At 48.6% G+C, this 11,893-nt stretch overlaps 1 pseudogene; it reads right to left on the minus strand.

Annotated features, from left to right (window-relative positions):
• Nucleotides 1-9,899: 9,899 nt before the first annotated feature.
• LOC135595473 (uncharacterized) lies at nt 9,900-11,460 on the minus strand (annotated as a pseudogene).
• Nucleotides 11,461-11,893: the final 433 nt, after the last annotated feature.

Consider the following 11,893-nt stretch of genomic DNA (forward strand, 5'->3'; position numbering starts at 1 on the left):
TCCCCATTGTCCCCCGAAGCCCCCCATTATCCCTTAGGACCAACAAAAGAGAGAACGGGTTAAAGAGAACGCCTCAATCGGGATCCACAAGCAAACATGTCCGAAAAATACTTAATAGACAATGCAAATTACAAACAGACTTTACAAGCTCTGAACAGTGGCACAACAAAGGGTAAAATGGTCCATTACAGACCGAAAAGCTCTCGCACGTGTCCACATGACACAACATTTATTTACAAGCCTAAAGAGACCACCAACCCAACTAACATGGGACTATTTAGCCTTCGGCCGCCCCTCTACCTACTGTACAAGGCATGAATATGCCAAAAGACAACGGACAGACATAAGCATTACATCCAACATCTTGTTTAGAAGTTTGTCCGTTACATTCTCCCCCACTTATCCCTTCGACGTCCTCGTCGAAGCCTTTGTGAACACTGCAACTCTTCGCCTTTGCCGAGTCTTCAATCTTTCGCTCCAGCTGCAATGCGCCTCTTGGCTCCCAGCTGCTCTCCGCTGCTGTTTTTGAGTAGTCGAACCTTTGATCCGCCATGCTGCTTCAATTCACCAATGACTCTGACTTTGGTGTGGGGTTGGCTGAGTTGTGTTGATCCTTGTTGATTCCTGCGGATCCGCCAAATGAAGGAAAAGACCATCCTTATTGCGCTAGTCTCTTAAAAAATCCTCATGCTGCTTGAACTGGGTGGATGCTTGTTGGAGCTTTAACGAGCATCGTCTCGCAAACTTCTGAAGCTTTGGGTCCTTCCTCCACAAAATCTGCTCATTGACTCTTCTTTTAGTTAGTTGTCACATCCAAGTAGGTTCGCATCACTTCCGCTTTCGATTGGCATTTCGTTGGGAAATGAAGCGAACAAACTACTCTCAGTAGCACTGATCACCGTTGGTGAGGATTTGACAACTATTGTCTTCCATTGTCTTCGAAGGGTCTTTGAACTTATGTAGAGCTCCTCTGCTGGATAGATAAGAGAACTGGGGTACTCGGTTTCGCCCATTCTCTTAAGAATTGAGAAGGCAAAGGTTACTTGACTTCGCCCGCCTCCTCGAGGTTGTACTTCATGCATCAAGCTGGTTACTAGCCTTCGCTTGCTCTTTGCTCACACTTCTGAAGCACTTGAAGTGTTTGCACTCCTTGCATTGAGTTAGCTACTGTGATTCACCTTCTCAATGCCATTGAACTTCTGAAATGCAGGAAGTTTTCACCCCAACTTGGAGTAATTCTCTGATAGATGAGGTCGCCTCTGGGATTGTACCGTCTTCTCCATCAACCCTGCCACCTACTCCACTGAGTAGCAAAGGTACAGCACCGCGTACTGCCTGCTTCGTTCCTTGGTCGTGCACTCTTGCATGACCCGAAGTCCTTCACTTATGGCTATCTTGATGAGAAACTTGTTGACACTGGTCTTACAAAGTTTCTTGGCCTCTGCCCTTCAGCCTTGTCTCGGTACTTGGAGATTGCCTCTGCATGCTCTACCTCCTCGGCCCCTTTCACGACCAAGTGCTCTCCCTCCGTGAGAGCAAGGGATCAATGACTTGCACGAAAGTCCCGCCTCTGCGGTACCATGGCACTGCCATGCCCATGGCCCTACTATCCATCGCCTCGCATCTGTATCCCTTTTCTGCATGATCAGTAGAAATGTCTCTGTGGCACTCCTCTGAGTCCACCTCCATTCTAACCGATGCTTGATTTTGGGTAGCTAAGTCCCTCTGGACTCATCGTCGCTTCCTCGCCCCTTTCGACCCCCTGCTTCAACACCTCTGTGTACTCCAAGCAGTCCGTTTGGTCGATGGAAAGACAGACTGCAACTCCCATGCATGGCCTCTGCCATCACGTTGTAGAGTTTGCACCGATTCTGTTCTCCTTAGCTTCCTTGGTAGCAACGTTCGCTTACTCGACTTTGTCCTCTGACTTGTCGGGCTCCCTTAAGCGAATATGAGCTCTGGAGAAGTCCAACTCTCCAGCTGCTTCGATCATACCTCTGCATGACCAAGTCCCTCCCATGGAACTCACTGGTACTTGCATTCGAACTTTTCCCTTGGTGGAACCTAGCCCCCATATGCTAATGACCAAGGTTTCCATCCGATGCAAAATTCGGTGCACGCCCGGAAGACCCGCCTCTGCGGTACCATGGCCTTCAGTCCTTGAATCCATAGCCCTTCTTGCCGTCGTGTTGTTCACCAAAGCTGAGCTCCCAGTAGCTCCCGATCATACCTCCATATGATCTCATCCCTCACGGGACAGATTGTGTGTATCGCATTGCCACGAACTGTTCCACCACGATCCGCTACACCATGTCGCCTCCTGGTGACATCTCCATTGCATTCTGATCCTTGTGGAATAAACTCGAATTGTGAACCCTCCATGTGTGGCCTTTGCCAATACATCGCAGGGTCCCTTCCACCTTCGATTTTGTTCGCTCCTCTAGCAATCGACCTTCATCCACCCACTCCTGGGTCACACCTAGATGAAGCACCGCTCTAGGACAGTCCGTCGCCTAGTAGCTCTCGAAGTCCACCGACTTCACTGTAATCTGTGCACCATTGTCTGGATCCTGGGCCTCTGCCCCTACCAGCACAATCTCCGCTACGCACTGCTTCCTTTATAGCAACTCAAATGGAAACACTGTGGCATATTCTTCAAGAGTACCCGCCTCTGCGTCCTCTTGCCCCGTGCTAAGGCCCTTCTGAACCCAACTTCGCCTCCATAAATTGAGTCGCCTTAGTTCCTCCATCAAATGCTTCTCCGAGTTAAGGTGCATGTGCCGCGAAGCTCCCTTCGTCTTTGGCACCATGCAAGATGAGTCTGCTCCGTCAGAAAGAAGGACCCATGGAACAACATGATCATACTCTTGCCTCTGCAAGAGTTCATGTCCTTGACCTCTGTCTAAGGAAAGCACTGTGCCTCTGCTCCATGTTCCAACTTCTATGCTGGCTCCCTTCATGCGGCTTGGGTACTTCGCTAAGTTACACCCAAGTTGCTCCGCTCCTCGTTTTTGCATTGAGTCGATGGTGACCCTCGCGCCCACCATTCCACGGGTCAACCCTCCCTTGAGTTCGATCTCCACATCGACTCCAAGTGTGCCTTCATTTAAGTTGTTTTAGGTCGCTCCCCCCGCTTGATCTCATAATGCATCCACCAATGCATTCTCTCGACGAGATCATGCGACAACTTCTCGCCGCTTGCTCAGTCCACCGAGCTTCGTGGAGTAATTGTTTGTTGAGGTACTCCTTCTCAACATGTGAGGTCCGTCTCACATGATTCTCCCTCTGGAGAGCCGGGACTTATCCCTCCTGGATAACTACCCCGTTGGAGCAACATCTCTCTTCATTTCGGAGACCACCATCCCCTTGGACTACTCCGATCTGCTGAACAAACTGTGCATTGTTCTGCCTCCTGCAAACACACTTGCTAGATTGCGACTCCACGTCCATACAGCCCCCGCTGCACCCCTCAAGGCCTAGCAATATGCTGAACTCATTGCACACTTCAGCCTCCTACGGACGTATCCTTCACATGCCGAAGAGAAAGTTTCAATGCTCCATGGCGCCGAGTCTCGGTCGCCTTGGGATGGCCACGAATATTCCATCGTCCGCATACAAGCCAATGCATGAGTACCAAATTCTTCAAGTTAGCAATTCCCCTCACCTCTGTGAGCTTTGCATAACTCTTTTGGTCGTTAAGCAACTCATTCCACCTTGGATGGTCTCATTCTTGCCAAGTGCCTCGCTTGCCTAGAGCACCATCAAGTATAGTTGTCAACGTTGAGCCGTAGCTCAAACTCAGCCATCCCAACCTTTGTGCGCTCCAAATTCTTCCAAGCTTGCCTGTTCTCGTGGTGCCTCTTGCGCGAAGGGTTGGCCATTCCTCTGAATGCCAATCTCAGATGCTCGCTCCTCTGAGCGACTCTTTTCCCTACATCTCCATGCCCGTTTTCCCTCAAACGGTCGCGCGTGTGCTGACTGCCCTCAACGCAGCCCCGCTAGGTCCCCCACGTTTGCATGTCAAGTGTTTCTATGAGTGCTTGTCCTGCTCTGATACCATAATGTCACGACCTTAGCTGGTTTTGCCTAAGGCGTGCGACACCCTCGCGCGTCCGTCCGCAAAGGTCAGCCTCCCCGAAGCCCCCCATTGTCCTTTAGGACCAACAAAAGAGAGAACGGGTTAAAGAGAACGCCTCAATCGGGATCCACAAGCAAACATGTCCGAAAAACACTTCATAGACAATGCAAATTACAAATAGACTTTACAAGCTCTGAACAGTGGCACAACAAAGGGTAAAATGGTCCATTACAGACCGAAAAGCTCTCGCACGTGTCCACATGACACAACCTTTATTTACAAGCCTAAAGAGACCACCAACCCAACTAACATGGGACTATTTAGCCTTCGGTCGCCCCTCTACCTGCTGTACAAGGCATGAATATGCCAAAAGACAACGGACAGACATAAGCATTACATCCAACATCTTGTTTAGAAGTTTGTCCGTTACACTAGGACAAAAACTCTTCCTGCAGAAGACAAGAAAGACAAATAGCCCACCGCAACATTATTTCAAGATAGGATAGGTTTAGTGAGCTAAAAAACTATCAACAAAGATACATAGAAATGCTGCAAACTTAAAAGGCTGTATGGAATCAAAACTTCAGTAGATATCGCTGGAAGACGAGTTAGTATTGAAAAGAGGTTTTGCGCAACAGTATTTGCAATAGTTTGCTGTTGTCTTCGACTAGATATTAAAGCAATTAAGTTCAAGTTTGGACAATATGACTCTTAAAATTAAACCCTCCAAACTGTAAGTTTGGACATTTGCTTTCTAATTCCTGCACTTGGTTGTCCGAACGTGACACAATTACCATCGAACCTTTGTCCGGCAAAGAACTTGCTATCATTATTCTATGTTATGTGTTATTGTTATAACATCAAGCTATAAAAGAGATAAATTTTACTTGATCTCTAACGAAATAGAAGTCGATGATAATGTGCTTCATGCGTGCGTGAGCGAAATATTAGATTGGTGCATAAGTATGTGGCATATATATTATTACAGCATATTATATGAGTGGATTTGAAGGTGACGTCAAGTTCCTGTAGTAAATTAGTGACCTAGTTGAGTTTTGTAATAATGGTGGTGATAACTCGGTATTCAACTTCAATGGTGGATTTTGTTATTATTTTCTATTTCATAGAACTCCTACTGATTGGATTTGCTCTAAGGAAGATAATATAGACTGATGTAGACATTCTATTATTGATGTTGCTTGCCCGATCAATGATGTTGCTTGCCTAAGATATTATCGACGAAGACATAGAGATTAAGAGTGTTTACTAAGAAAAAGTATATAATTGAAAGTTCCTTTTGGATATCATAGAACTCGTTTTACTGCAAACCAATGCGTAGTGGAGGGTCGATGCATAAATTATAATAATTTATTGACTGCAAATGAGATGTCTAGATGTGTGAGAGATAAGTACTATAAGAAGCTAATAACTTATCGATATTGTGTGGGATTCGTAGTAGGATTACCATCATATAATTTGAGTGATTCAGTAGTAGTAGAGAGGGGTATAATAACTTCTTTTGCATTCTGCATATTCGTCTTTGATTGTAGATCTTGAATATACTCTTTTTTAGATAGGAAATATCTTTTTAGATATGAACGTTACTTTCACTCCCAAAAAATAACTTAAAGTTTCCAGATCTTTGATAGAGAATTGATCTACCAACTACTTTAGAAATTCCTTAATCTTAATAGGATTATTACCTATAATGATAATGTCATCTATATACATCAATACATATATAGTACTTTTCTTTTGTTGTCGTAGAAATAATAATGTGTTAGACTTGGAGTTGATGAAACCGATTGACGTAAAAAAATGAGCCAAGTTTCGTATACTAGGTTCTTAGAGCTTAGCAAAGTTCATAAATAGCTTTTCGTAGTTTAAAAATATTATTTGGATATTGAGGGTGGATAAAATTAGAAGGTTGCTGTATAAAGATATATTTAGTTAGGGTCCTTTATAAGAAAGCATTGTTAACATCTAGTTGGCATGTGTGCTAGTCTTGAGTAATAATCAAACTCAAGATAAGTCTGATTGTTATCAATTTAACAATTGAACTAAATATTTCTATGAAGCCAACACTTGATCGTTGATGAAATCCTTTTATTACTAGATGTGCCTTGTATCTAACAACAAATCCATCTAGGTTCTACTTAATTCGAAAGATCCACTTACACCTAATGATATTTTGTGTAATGAAATGGTATAATAGTTCATGTGGCATTATAGAGTATGAGATCATATTCTTCACACATTTTATGCTAGTGTGAAGATTTTTGGGTTTGGGCGATGGTTGTAGGTTCAATAAGTCTAGGTGGAGAGCTTGTGGAAGCATAAAGGTCAAGGATTTGACGTAGCTTGAAGATGCTAATTTTAGAGTATGTTATCATATGATGTTTAGGTGTGATAGTATTATTGAATTGTGTTGGAGGTACGAGAATTAGTGAAGAGTCATTAACACGTACCTGATCAGATTGATACACTTCCATGTCTCTTGACAAAGACATCAATTGTAGAGCCAAGGATATTGCTACATTTAACATTGCAATTGGTAGAGAAGTAAAGAAATTACACAGAGGGATAAGGGACTACTGAACTAGAGTGATAATAGAGTGTATATAAAACTATTAGTTAGCCTGATGAGAGACGTGTTTGAGGGATCTAAGATAAACGAGCATGTTTAATACAAAAATATATTTAATAAAAAATCCATTAGGAAGATAAAAAAAATAAATTAATTTGTAATAAAACTTTTAAAATTCTTAGGCCAATTAATTGATAATTTTTTGTCGATATCTTTACGCTAAATTAAAATTTTCTAAAAACCTTTATAAAAACTAGAATTTGCAGGCCAAATAAGTTTGTATGCTCAAACATTGAGAAATGCATTAATCCAACACTTTCATTCTCAAACAGTTTGTGAGCACTAAAAAGACTAGATGATTAAACATAACAAAACCTTGGAACTTGTGACTCGAGGAATACCATCGACACCAACAGAATGCAAACGCCATTATCGCTCAGCAAAGAACTCTCTTGTCGCGCCGGCCCTGCACTTCAAATTTGGCACACTAGAGAACAAGAAAGGGTAGTGACGTGGGTAATAACGACGATAAGACTCGGATTGACATCAGCTGCCCCAGATGACGCCTCGGTTGACCTGACACCATCTGGTCAAACGGATCATAACGTCGACCGAGGCACATTAAACATCTTGCTCAGGCTCGGTCCTTCACGCCACGCCAACACCAGTGTCAGACGCTACCAGGAGTACGAGCCTGCCTCCTGCAAGCGGGCACATAAGGAAATAGTAAGCTTCCATATAAATACCCTCGCATTCTAAACGGGAAAAGAGAAGGGGGAGGACACCAACATAGATAACAAACCCCTACGATTATTCACTAACTTGATCGTCGGAGGGGTCGGGCCGAGCTCCCCCGACCCGACCTTTGTGCAGGTGCGAAGCCGAAGGTCCCCACTGGACGTGCATGCGAGGAGTTCTTGCCCGGAGAGGATAGCGACCCCATCCCAATCGAAACACCGGGACCGGCCACCTCAGTAGTCTCGAGGCACATCCCAGGGAGATCCCCGTCATCCGGACCCGAACCAAGCCACGGCTTAAGGTTGTTTACACTAACATTTTTTGCGCTAGAAGGAGGGCCGGAATGTTGAGTGATCACCCGATTGGCCCGGAGGAACCTGCGGCTGAGAGGTCACATCCGATTGGAGCTTCAGGGGAACATCCCCCACATGGAGATCTTCGTGACGAACACCCCGCCACGACCTCGGAGCGCTATTGGTGGATATTCAATGACCCGGGCTTGTCGCCACCCGACGGCACCCCTGCCGACCCGTCGTCCGTGTCGTCTGAAGCCTTTCTAGGCCTCGCCCATCAAGTCCGAGCTCTGACGGGTATGGTGCAAACCATTATCCTGCTCGTTTCTCATCCGGCGCACCCACCTGCGATCCAACCACTACGACAACAGGAGCCGCTCGTTCGGGCCCACACGCCACTTCCGGAGTTCCCTACTTCGCCTCGGGTCCCATCGGCCCCACTAGGGGATCGAGTGACGGCAAATTCGAGAGGCCACTCGGGACCCGAGGCATTATCTTCGGATTCAACGGACTCCCTACGAGCCCAACTACGCTCTGTTAATCAGCGGCTCGACGAAGTACAGAAGGAGGTTCGCAGGTCAAAGGGAGAACTCGGGGTGGACACACACCAGGGGTCTCCGTTCGCACCCGAGATACAAGATCAAACAGTTCCCCCGAACTTCCGGCTCCCCTCTTTGGACACATATGACGGCTCCACCGACCCAACGGACCACGTAGCCACTTTCCGTGCCCAAATGGCGCTATACGGAACCTCCGACGCTTGATGTGCAGGACGTTTCCCACGACTCTGAGGGGGCCAGCCCGCACATGGTACAACGGTCTGAAGACCGGGACGATCGCCTCCTTTAATCAGCTCATCAAAGACTTCGAGCTTAACTTCTTGGCCTACGCCCGGCCGAAGCCGTCCGTTGCACTACTCCTCGGACTCAACCAAGGGGAGGACGAGCCCCTCTCCCATTTTGTGAATCACTTTACAATACAAATCCGGGGGTTGTCGGACGCTCATCCCTCTCTGTTAGTGCAGGCGTTTATGATAGGCCTGCGACCTTCCAGATTCTTCTGGTCCCTCGTGGAGCAACCCCCCATAACAGTACCAGATATGCTCCAATGGGCTAACTAGTACATTGCGGTGGAGGCCTGGGTGGCCATAAGTAGGAGGAGCGACTTTTGGCAACGGGCTCCATAGAAGAAGTCAAGCACCTGCGGTGGTTATCTGATGTAGTCATCGTAAAAGGAATCTAGGCCCTGCCTTAGTCTCTTTCGAGCGAAGGCTCTGTATCTACCTAACTACCTCCCGGCTCTCGGTTAGCTCTGGCCTAACCCCCTTTTGTATCTACACGGCTCGACCATAGACTACCCGAGTCTACCTCAGCGCGGCCTTCCCGCTTGAGTCGTGCTTCTCGGCTCCATGCTCCCCAAGACCATAGCCTCTACTCGGCCAGCTCGATTGAGCTGTGCTCCTCGGCTGCACACTACTCGGGGTCACAGCTGCACATCGAACCCTTCTTAGTTGCTAAACTCCACGATTCCCACACCCCTTGGCAACGGACCGGCAAACGCCCGGTTGTGACAGTTTCTCAAAGCCGAAGCCATGCCTCGGACCCCCCTTTACAGCAACCGACGCATAGCTTCCTTCGGGGGGGGGGGATACGATGAGGGTAATAATGGCGATAAGACTCGGGTTGACGTTAGCTGCCCCAGATGACGCCTCGGTTGACTTGACACCACCTGGTCAAACAGATCGGAACGCTGACCGAGGCACATTAAACATCCTGCTCAGGCTCGGTCCTTCACGCCACGCCAACACCAATGTCAGACGCTACCAGGAGTACGAGCCTACCCCCTGCAAGCGGGCACATCAGGAAACAGTAAGTTTCCCTATAAATACCCTCGTATTCTAAACGGGAAAAGGGAAGGGGGAGGACACCAACATAGATAACTAACTTGATCGTCGGAGGGGTCGGGCCGAGCTCTCCCGACCCGACCTTTGTGCAAGTGCGAAGCCGAAGGTCCCACTGGATGCGCAGGCGAGGAGTTCTTGCCCGGAGAGGATAGCGACCCCATCCCAATCGGAACACCGGGACCGGCCACCTCAGCATTCTCGAGGCACGTCCCAGAGAGATCCCCATCATCCATACCCGAACCAAGCCGCGTCGGTCCCGAAGCCACGGCTTAAGGTTGTTTTGTTAGTAGTTGATACAAGTGGTTAAACATCCTTAAGATTTCGTCTAATAAACACCATAACACAAGCAGCTACTTCTACAGAACAAATAGCAAATAGTGGATACTCTCAACACAACAGAAATCAATGTCTGTTCTCATGGCAGAGAACCAATGGTTCTTCCAACGCACTGCACACAGCACATGCCTCCTCCAATTCCCTGCTATCTAATCTCGCTTGCTCGTCTTCTCACTCCGATTCCGCACTATGTTCACGATTTGATCGACGACAAGCCTTGCAACGACCTGAGGCGAGAATCTCTCGACCATGTCGCTCCTCGCTTTCCTCCCTCTCCTACGAGCTTCCTCAGGGTTGTCCACCACATGCCTCATCAAAACCTTCAGCTGATCGCTCGCCGGCTCCGCCCAGAAATGACCCTTGAATGGCCCCTCCGCTAGCTCGCTCATCCGAGCCACAGACAACGGGTAGGCGTTATCCTCCGTCAAGTACTCGGTCGGTCCCGACCAGTTGGTGGCTATCACCGGTACCGACATGGCCATGGCCTCGACGATGGGCCTCCCCCATCCTTCGCCCCTCGAGGGCAGCACAAACGTGTCGGCCGCCTTGTAGATTCTTGGCAGATCGGACTGCGGTATGTGGGCGTCGAGTAGATAGATCGGCGCCCAGCCATCAGTTGGTTCCTTCATCCCTGACCTTTCGACGAACACCTTGATCTTAGACGAGAAATCCTTGTCAGAGTGGTAAGCGCTCGTAAGGAGGTACAATGCAACCCCATCAGCCTTTGAGAATTCCTCTAAGTAAGCCTTGAGCAGCACATCCCATCCCTTCCTCTGCTCCCACTTGAACACACTGAGGAAAACGAATTCCCTTCCTGTCGAAGCCCGGCTGTTGGAGCCCAAAACTGGAGCTTTCGAAGGAAGAACAAGGGCTTCATGCTTCGCCGGATCGAAGAACTCCACATCGACCGGTTGGACCAGTTTGACGACCTTAGCAGGATCCACGCCGCTTCGGCGAAACGAGGATACATGGAATTCCGTGGGCACCCATACGGCGTCCATCCGATTGCACCGCGCGACGTGCTCGGGGTTGAGCCGATCCGTCTCGAACATGGTGCGGCCGACGACAAACAAGGGATCCTTGTACCCGGTGGGGGGGCACAGCGAGGTCTCGAACAGGGGCGGGTACCACGCGCCGGGTTCGCTGTGGCAGACCACGATGGTCTCGTCGATGCGACACTCGGTGGCATGGAGTTCGTGCGCCAAGCGCCTCGACTCCTCAGGCAAGCCGAGCCAGAACTCGATGGACTGCAAGTCACCATGGTGATCTATCTGGAGCCTGAGCTGAGAATCTCCGGCGTGAGCGCGGAGAGCCGTGATGTAAGACCAAGCCTCGGAGCTGTAGCCACCGCTGGAAAGAAAGGGGGCCATCCATAGAACACATGGTGGGCGTTCGGAGATATGTTGGGCACCAGGCTGCCGTCGGGTGATCGAGATGAGACCTTGGAGTTTATGCAGGAGACCGGGTCGGAGAGCGGGGTGGAGACCGAGGTTCGGGAGAACGAAGCGATGTAGGGGGGTGCTGATCTTGAGAGAAACGGCAACGAAGACGGCTAACAGAGCAGCGGCATAGAATAGCGATGACCTCCATCCGAAACCGAATCGGCGCGGCTGGGGGAGGGTGGGAGGCGACGACGGGGTCGAGGTGTTTGTGTTATTGACCGAGCCGCTCATGGTTGCCAAAGAGTAATTGTCCGGGGATGGGATCTCAAGTAGTAGTCTGTTCCTTCACCAAGGAATGAAGGGAACGCTACAGGGCGGGCGCCCTCTTATAGAAGACGTTACAGGTTTCATGGGCTTGGCTTAGGTTTATCATCAGACCATTGCTTTGACTATTGGCAGTCAGTTCACCAGCCCAACCATCGTGCTGAGGGTGTCAACATATCAAATCCAGGATCGATCCTACTGAGTCATTCAATCGGATCACTGTTGCTGGTATGCAATGGTGATTTGATCTGG

This window comes from Musa acuminata, chromosome BXJ1-10, assembly GCF_036884655.1.
Source record: "Musa acuminata AAA Group cultivar baxijiao chromosome BXJ1-10, Cavendish_Baxijiao_AAA, whole genome shotgun sequence".
Lineage (NCBI taxonomy): Eukaryota > Viridiplantae > Streptophyta > Magnoliopsida > Zingiberales > Musaceae > Musa > Musa acuminata.